We start from the raw sequence: 9,520 nt of genomic DNA on the forward strand, positions 1-9,520 counted from the left end.
TTGGAGCTAAAACAAGTTAATAAAGTATTGTTTTTACCAAAAAATACATTGAACTGAGTGATAACACAATACACAAAAACAAAACAATAAATGGTCACTTTTTCTTCTTCCAAATTCCGACCTGTAGTGGCCCACTAGTCTTCCTCTTAGACTTGAAGTGGCCCACTAGTCTTCAGATGCATTGCACAGTAAGCTCTCACTGTCAAGGAGATTTGTCATAATACCCTGCTGGGCCCGATCCATTCAGCTGTCAAAATACCCTGCTGGGCCAAATCCATTCAGTTGTCATAATACCCTGCTGGGCCAGATCCATTCAGTTATCATAATACCCTGCTGGGTCAGATCCATTCAGTTGTCATAATACCCTGCTGGGCCAGATCCATTCAGCTGTCATAATACCCTGCTGGGCCAGATCCATTCAGCTGTCATAATACCCTGCTGGGTCAGATCCATTCAGCTGTCATAATACCCTGCTGGGTCAGATCCATTCAGTTGTCATAATACCCTGCTGTGTCAGATCCATTTAGTTGTCATAATACCCTGCTGGGTCAGATCCATTCAGTTGTCATAATACCCTGCTGGGTCAGATCCATTCAGCTGTCATAATACCCTGCTGGGTCAGATCCATTTAGTTGTCATAATACCCTGCTGGGTCAGATCCATTCAGTTGTCATAATACCCTGCTGGGTCAGATCCATTCAGTTGTCATAATACCCTGCTGGGCCAGATCCATTCAGTTATCATAATACCCTGCTGGGTCAGATCCATTCAGTTGTCATAATACCCTGCTGGGTCAGATCCATTCAGTTGTCATAATACCCTGCTGGGCCAGATCCATTCAGTTATCATAATACCCTGCTGGGTCAGATCCATTCAGTTATCATAATACCCTGCTGGGCCAGATCCATTCAGTTGTCATAATACCCTGCTGGGTCAGATCCATTCAGCTGTCGTAATACCCTGCTGTGTCAGATCCATTCAGTTGTCGTAATACCCTGCTGGGTCAGATCCATTTAGTTGTCATAATACCCTGCTGGGTCAGATCCATTCAGTTGTCGTAATACCCTGCTGGGTCAGATCCATTCAGCTGTCATAATACCCTGCTGGGTCAGATCCATTCAGTTGTCATAATACCCTGCTGGGCCAGATCCATTCAGCTGTCATAATACCCTGCTGGGTCAGATCCATTCAGTTGTCGTAATACCCTGCTAGGCCCTTTGTAGAAAATGTTGGTGGAGGCTATTGATGTGTTAGTATACTGTAATTCATCTTTATATTGCAATAAACAACAGCAACCCAGAAAAAGTAAAATGCTATTTTTATATTATTAAACAAAATCCCTTGACTAGGTGGATAATGCTGTACAGGGAAATGATTGGCCGATATCGGCCTACCAGTAATCCGTGCGTTATATACGTAATATAATTGTCAGCTGAAATATAAATGTCCCAGATATCGGTAATGGTTTTTCATATACACACTTGCACTCACAACCCCCTCCCCCCCCCCGTGGCTGTTTATGCAGTATAGGCTGCTGGGTAAATTGATATGTTGAGTGGTAGGTTGGGTTTGTGCATATATCAGCATGCTTTGCGTGGGTAAAGGTACAGCACTGAGAATAGAGCAATCTGTGTAATGATTTTCTTCCCTGTAGCTATTCAAACAGTTGTATGTAGCAGCAATTACCCTTCATGGACAATTCCCCATGTTTTCACATTGCTTTTGATTGGAAATGCAAATGAGAACTTATGAATTTGGCAATGGTAAAAAATAAATGTCTGTGATATCTCCATTACGCACAACAAGATAACCCTACTTTCATAGTATACTTAACTCAAAGCAAAAACATGCTTGCTAATGTGGAATCATTCCAAGTCATTGAAGCCTTTGTGCCTTTCTTTTGATTCCTGTTTGAATCTGAGCAAATGCTTGTTATGGGTACCAGATAAGCCACATGGCTGGTTTTAAATGCCAGATAACATCATAAACGGCACATCAGAAGTACTATAAGGGATACCAGAAACAATTCCCCAACATCAAAAATATCATTAAAATTCATTTGGCAAAATTTTTATCTGGTGCTTTTACAGCTGATTGGTTTGGTTTGATAAATATATATATTTTTTAAATGTGTGGATTTTGTGATTATAGCCCAATTGACTTTAAAGGAAATCCACATCAAATGGGGGCAAACTTCTATCATCAGAGACCCAGCTGACTACAGTGTCACCAACAGCCAGTGAGAGATCTCTCTCTCCTAAGCATTCCCTCACTCTTATCCAGACAGGCAGGCTGGCTAATTTCACTCAGGAGAGCCAATACTGCCATTCAATGAGCTAGTCTTTCTATAGTCCATTAAGGAATTACCCATCCATGCCCACAGCAGCACTTCCCGGGGGCTAATAAGGATGATATCAGCTTTATTGAACATGTAAATGTTGCCAGTGTTATACTCTTATTCTTCGGACTGACTGTTATGTGCTCCCGATTCTTGGAACAACTTATTCCACTGGGCACATACTTAAGTTCGATTGAGGTCCTGAATATTCTCAATACTGAGCTCACTAGTTCCCCTTTAATGGTCAAAACAAGAAAGATTAATAGGCTTATGTTATTTTATTTTGAAACAGATAGGACAGATTGGCCATTAAAAAGAGCAGTCATAACAGAACACCTTTTCTTTAAAGTATAATCTGTGTACGGATCTTAAATAGGAAAAATGAAATTTCAAAACCCTTACTATAAATGCTGTTAAAGATCTATCACTATGCAACTCAAAGACTGACAGTATAGTATAGACTGTGCATGACTGGCAGAGGAGGGTGTTCTTCAGTGATTGACTCCCTGTGTGTTGTGCTGGGAGGGTGGGAGCTGAACATGTGCTTTGTCTGCTTGCTTCCATTAGCTTAATGTTCCATTTGTTCCTGATAAGTGCTGAGGTGAGCGTGACTCCACGTGAAATAATGAAGCCTACAGTGCATCAGAAAGAAAGGGAGGGAGAGAGAGAGAAAGGTGGAGGGAGAGATGCAGTGTGTGAGTGTGAGTGTGAGTGTGAGTGTGAGAGAGAGAGAGAGAGAGAGAGAGAGAGAGTGAGTGTGAGTGTGAGTGTGAGTGTGAGTGTGAGAGAGAGAGAGAGAGAGAGAGAGAGAGAGAGAGAGAGAGAGAGAGAGAGAGAGAGAGAGAGAGACTGACTAATAGATTGTAATTAAGAAACTTTAATTTGTTTGTCTTTCAGTTAAACAACTTCATTGTGGTTTTAACAGAATAACAATCTACTTCTTGGATCCTTCTGGGAAAAATGTTGTTAACTAATAACCCACTCTGACATACAAATCCATCATGAAACTAGTGGATGGAGATGGTGGGGTCAGCATCTGGTTGCCTCACAGCAACAGCTGGATCAGCGAATACTCCTGCTGCTGCATTGCCCGAGGACGTAAATCAGTTCCTAGCATACATGCAACATACCGTACCAATGGATGCTGTAGGTAGTAACCAATTAATATTAAGCTGTATGTCGTACTAAAGTTATTTTTAAAAATCTAACACAGCGGTTGCATTAAGAACTAGTGTATCTTTCATTTGCTGTACAACATGTATTTTTTAGTAAAGTTTATGATGAGTTATTTGATTAGATTAGGTGACTGTCCAAGATTTCTCTGGCCAATTTTGTGCATTTTGACTACGTTTTCACATTGTAAAACCACGATTTGTACCTCTAAATATGCACATTTTCGAACAAAACATATATGTATTGTGTAACATGATGTTATAGGACTGTCATCTGATGAAGTTAGTCAAGGTTAGTGAATTATTTTATATCTTTTGCTGGTTTTTTGCGATCGCTACCTTTGCGGTGAATGAATGCGGTTGTGTGTTTGGCTATTGTAGTAAGCTAATATAATGCTATATTGTGTTTTCGCTGTAAAACACTTAAAAAATCTGAAATATTGGCTGGATTCACAAGATGTTTGTCTTTCATTTGCTGTACACCATGTATTTTTCATAAATGTTTTATGATGAGTATTTAGGTATTTCACGTTGCTCTCTGTAATCGTTCTAGCTGCTTTGGTGATATTTGTGATTGTAGCTGCAATGTAAAACTATGATTTATACCTGAAATATGCACATTTTCGAACAAAACATAGATTTATTGTATAACATGTTATAAGACTGTCATCTGATGAAGTTGTTTCTTGGTTAGTGACTAATTATATCTTTATTTGGTCGAATTTGTGATAGCTACCTATGCGGTAAAAAAAATTGTGAAAATATGCGGTTGAGTCTTTTGCTATTGTGGTTAGCTAATAGAAATACATATTGTGTTTTCGCTGTAAAACATTTTAAAAATCGGAAATGATGGCTGGATTCACAAGATGTGTATCTTTCATTTGGTGTCTTGGACTTGTGATTTCATGATATTTATATGCTAGTATTTACTTGTGGTGCTATGCTAGGCTATGCTAGTTAGCTTTTTTACTGATGAGGATGCTCCCGCATCCGGGATGGTGACCAAGTAGAAGTTTTAACCACATAGAAAATGCACAGTGGGCTACAGTCAGAGACGGCGGAACAAGTTTTTGACAGGGGGTCCAGGATTTCTTAAATATGTTTCTGCTTATAATTTCAGATTTTTTTTATAGGCTATTTGTTAGTCAACCTGTCTGTAATTAGATATATTTAGCTTTTCTTGTGTCACTATACTCTACCGATCAAATGTTTTAGAACACTTACTCATTCAAGGGTTTTTCTTTATTTTTTACGATTTTCTACATTGTAGAATAATAGTGAAGAAATCAAAACTATGAAATAACGCATATTGAATCATATAGTAACCAAAAAAGTGTTAATCAAATCAAAATATATTATATGTTTGAGAGTCTTCAAATAGCCACCCTTTGCCTTGATGAAAGATTTGCACACTCTTGGTATTCTCTCAACCAGCTTCATGAGGTCACTGGAATGCATTTCAATTTACAGGTGTACCTTCTTAAAAGTAAATTTATTGAATTTCTTTCCTTTTTAATGTGTTTGAGCCAATCAGTTGTGTTGTGACAAGGTGTGTGTGTGTGTGTGTGTGTGTGGGGGGGGGGGTATACAGAAGATAGCCCTATTTGCTAAAAGACCAATTCTATATTATGGCAAGAACAGCTCAAATAAGCAAAGAGAAACGACAGTCCATCATTACTTTAAGACATGAAGGTCAGTCAAGATGGAACATTTCAAGAACTTTGAAAGTTTCTTCAAGTGCAGCCACAAAAACCATCAAGCGCTATGATGAAACTGGCTCTCATGAGGACCGCCACAGAAATGGAAGACCCAGAGTTACCTCTGCTGCAGAGGATAAGTTCATTAGAGTTACCAGCCTCAGAAATTGCAGCCCAAATAAATGCCTCACACAGTTCAAGTAACATCTCAACATCAACTCTTCAGAAGAGACTGTGTAAATCAGGCCTTCATAATCGAATTTCTGCAAAGAAACCACTACTAAAGGACCCCGATAAGAAGAAGAGACTTGCTTGGGCCAAGAAACACAAGCAATGGACATTAGACCAGTGGAAATGTGTCCTTTGGTCTGGAGTCCAAATTGGAGAATTTGGTTCCAACCGCCGTGTCTTTGTGAGACGCTGTGTGGGTGAACGGATGATCTCTGCATGTGTTTTCCCACCGTAAAGCATGGAGGAGGAGGTGTTATGGTGTGGGGGGTGCTTTTCTGGTGACACTGTCTGTGATTTATTTAGAATTCAAGGGACGCTTAACCAGCATGGCTACCACAGCATTCTGCAGCAATACACCATCCCATCTGGTTTGGGCTTAGTGGGACTATCATTTGTTTTTCAACAGGACAATGACTCAAAACACCTCCAGGTGGTGTAAGGGCTATTTTTCCAAGAAGGAGAGTGATGGTGTGCTGCATCAGATGACCTGGACTTCACAATCCCCCGACCTCAACCAAATTGAGATGGTTTGGGATGAGTCGGACCGCAGAGTGAAGGAAAAGCAGCCAACAACTGCTCAGCATATGTGGGAACTCCTTCAAGACTGTTGGAAAAGCATTCCAGGTGAAGCTGGTTGAGAGAATGCCAAGAGTGTGCAAAGATTTCATCAAGGCAAAGGGTGGCTATTTGAAGAATCTCAAATATAAAATAGATTTTGGTTTCTACATGATTCCATGTGTTATTTTACAGTTTTGATGTCTTCACTATAATTCTACAATGTAGAAAATAGTCAAAATAAAGGAAACCATTGAATGATTAGGTGTTCTAAACCTTTTGACCGGTAGTGTATGTTGCCCTAGAAGGCGCTTGATCACCAGAATGAAACGCTTGCTCACCAGAATAATGTCATAAATCGATAGAATGAACGCTTTAATCTATTTGGTAAAGTTTCTCTGTCATCTCTTCTTCTTTCACGGCGCAAAGATGTTTAGGGACCGTGGAGAAAATGCAATAAGCTTAACAAAATAAAAAAGGAAACATTTTCTTTGAAAACGGCCCAACATGTTTGTGATAAGATAACAGTTTGGCTTGTATATGGATATTTTATGTGGTTGAAACATTATTAGCTTTTATGATGCTGATAAAGATAAAGATAGCACCTCTACAGACGGTATCTAACTGCACATTCACATTCTCTCAAAATGCTTTTGGACTCCTGTTAACGAGTCAAAATGTTACCTACTTTTGGTGCATAATTTTATTGCATGAAATGCTTAATTCAGCAGGAGTGAATATGTGAGAGGTTATAACCCAACAGTCAGGTTCCAGATTTCAGTTTCCATTTAACACATCTGAACAATAGGCTAAAGTTCCCTTGACGTGCCATAGGCCTATTTGAAGTTCCCATCTTGTGACTGTCGAATTTGTATAGCGCCTCACAATCATCACACATAACACTGCTATCATCCTGATTTACCACTTCACCAACTCTCCATTTCGCAACTTTTTGCCTCCGTGGATCGATGTTAACTTTTTCTGCCTGTTCCCAAAAGCATTTGGTAAATGGTGTGTAGGCTATTGGGCCCATGTACAGTTAGGCCCTGAAGCTTAGGCTGAAGTACTAATACCAGATAGCCTAAAATAATCAACTATTTTTAAAGGTATTGTTTTCTCTTTTTTCAACCTGCCACGCCACCCACCTATCCTCACAATGTTTCATGACCCTAAACCCACCCATCCTCACAATGTTTCATGACCCTAAACCCACCCATCCTCACAATATTTCATGACCCTAAACCCACCCATCCTCACAATATTTCATGACCCTAAACCCACCCGCCTAGCGGATAGGTTATAACCGCGGGGACTGCAGGTTATGAGTCAGCCCGCGCATCACTAATGTGCAATACTGTATTGGAAATTCTAGTAGTGTCTAGATGGAAAGAATACATAAAAAATGGAGAATGACTGGGTTGGCTTGATGAGTTAAATCTCCACATGCCAGGGTTCACAACCAACAGGACTGGCATCTATGACAGGGAAAGACCTCTGCACTAGAGGAGCATAGCCTACAGTATTACGTTTGGGTAAAATAACAACAATGTGCAATGACAGCTCTGTGGGCCAAAAATACAGGCGAGAATAAAACGGTTTTCAGGTCCCCGTGGTTGGTGGTGTGAATCCGGAGCAGGTTAATATAAGGAAAATGAAAGGTCCCTGGGAGTGAACAGAGGAGTCTATGTATCGAGCGTCTAACGCCAGTCTTACAGCAAAGTTCAATTAGGTCAAGCAGAAGACCAAGAAAAATCTTTGGAGGACGAAGTTCGGAGAGGATAAAAAGTTTGTAATGCCATCAGAGGCCAGACTTGGAACAAGAAAAGAAACACACATTCCAGTTCTTAATGCATTATTTTATCCAGTTTGTCTTAATTTAATCCGGTATGATCTGATCATTCCATATCAAGCTGAATAGCGAAAGGCTAGTAAATGTACAAGAGCTTTTGAAGCACGGTTTCATGTGGAGTTTCATGTGGATTGGTAACAAAGTACCTCTTATCTAGTTCACCTAGTAGACTTTGTAAGAAATAAATAAATAAAATACACAGGAAATTAAGACGAAAATTCTCTTGTGGAGCGGTACAGTGATTTATTTAATTAAACAGTGTTTAATGGTTCGAGGTATTCAGATACTTTGAACAGCTCCACTTTAATAACCATATCTGTTGTTAATAAAATGAGTCATGTTCATTGCAGAAAGAGACCCCTTTGCTTTTGTTAAGGTATTGTCCAATAAGATTAATTATTTAGATGTTATATACAGTTGAAGTTGGAAGTTCACATACACTTAGGTTGGAGTCATTAAAACTCGTTTTTCAACAACTCCACAAATTTCTTTTTAAAAAACTATAGTTTTGGCAAGTCGGTAAGGACATCTACTTTGTGCATGGCACAGGTAATTTTTCCAACAATTGTTTACAGAGAGATTCTTTCACTTATAAATCACTGTATTACAACTCTAGTGGGTCAGAAGACTACATACACTAAGTTGACTGTGACTGTAAACAGCTTGGAAGATTCCAGAAAATTATGTCATGGCTTTAGAAGCTGATAGGCTAATTGACATAATTTGAGACAATTGGAGGTGTACCTGTGGATGTATTGCAAGGCCTACCTTCAAACGCAGTGCCTCTTTGCTTGACATCATTGGAAAATATAAAGAAATCAGCCAAGACCTCAGAAAAATAATTGTAGACCTCCACAAGTCTGGTTCATCCTTGGGAGCAATTTCCAAACGCCTGAAGGTACCACGTTCGTCTGTACAAACAATAGTACGCAAGTATAAACACCATGGGACCACGCGAATGCCATACCGCTCAGGAAGGAGACGTATTCTGTCTCCTAGAGATGAACGTACTTTGGTGCGAAAAAGGCAAATCAATCCCAGAACAACAGCAAAGTACCTTATGAAGATGCTGAATGCTGAAACAGGTACACAAGTATCTCTATCCACAGTAAAATGAGTCTTATATCGACATAACCTGAAAGGCTGCTCAGCAAGGAAGAAGCCACTGCTCCAAAATCGCCATAAAAAAGCCAGACTACGGTTTGCAACTGCACATGGGTACAAAGATCGTACTTTTTGGAGAAATGTCCTCTGGTTTGATGAAACAAAATTAGAACTGTTTGGCCATAATGACCATTGTTACGTTTGGAGGAGAAAGGGGGAGGCTTGCAAGCCGAAGAACAACATCCCAACCGTGAAGCACGGGGGTGGCAGCATCATGTTGTGGGGGTGCTTTGCTGCAGGAGAGACTGGTGCACTTCACAAAATAGATAGCATCATGAGGGAGGACATTTTTGTGGATATTGAAGCAAAATCTCAAGACATCAGTCAGGAAGTTAAAGCTTGGTCGCAAATGGGTCTTCCAAATGGACAATGACCCCAAGCATACTTCCAAAGTTGTGGGAAAATGGCTTAAGGACAACAAAGTCAAGGTATTGGAGTGGCCATCACAAAGCCCTGACCTCAATCCTATATAACATTTGTGGGCAGAACTGAAAAAGTGTTTGCGAGCAAGGAG

Source organism: Salvelinus namaycush, chromosome 19 (genome assembly GCF_016432855.1).
Source record: "Salvelinus namaycush isolate Seneca chromosome 19, SaNama_1.0, whole genome shotgun sequence".
Classification (NCBI taxonomy): domain Eukaryota; kingdom Metazoa; phylum Chordata; class Actinopteri; order Salmoniformes; family Salmonidae; genus Salvelinus; species Salvelinus namaycush.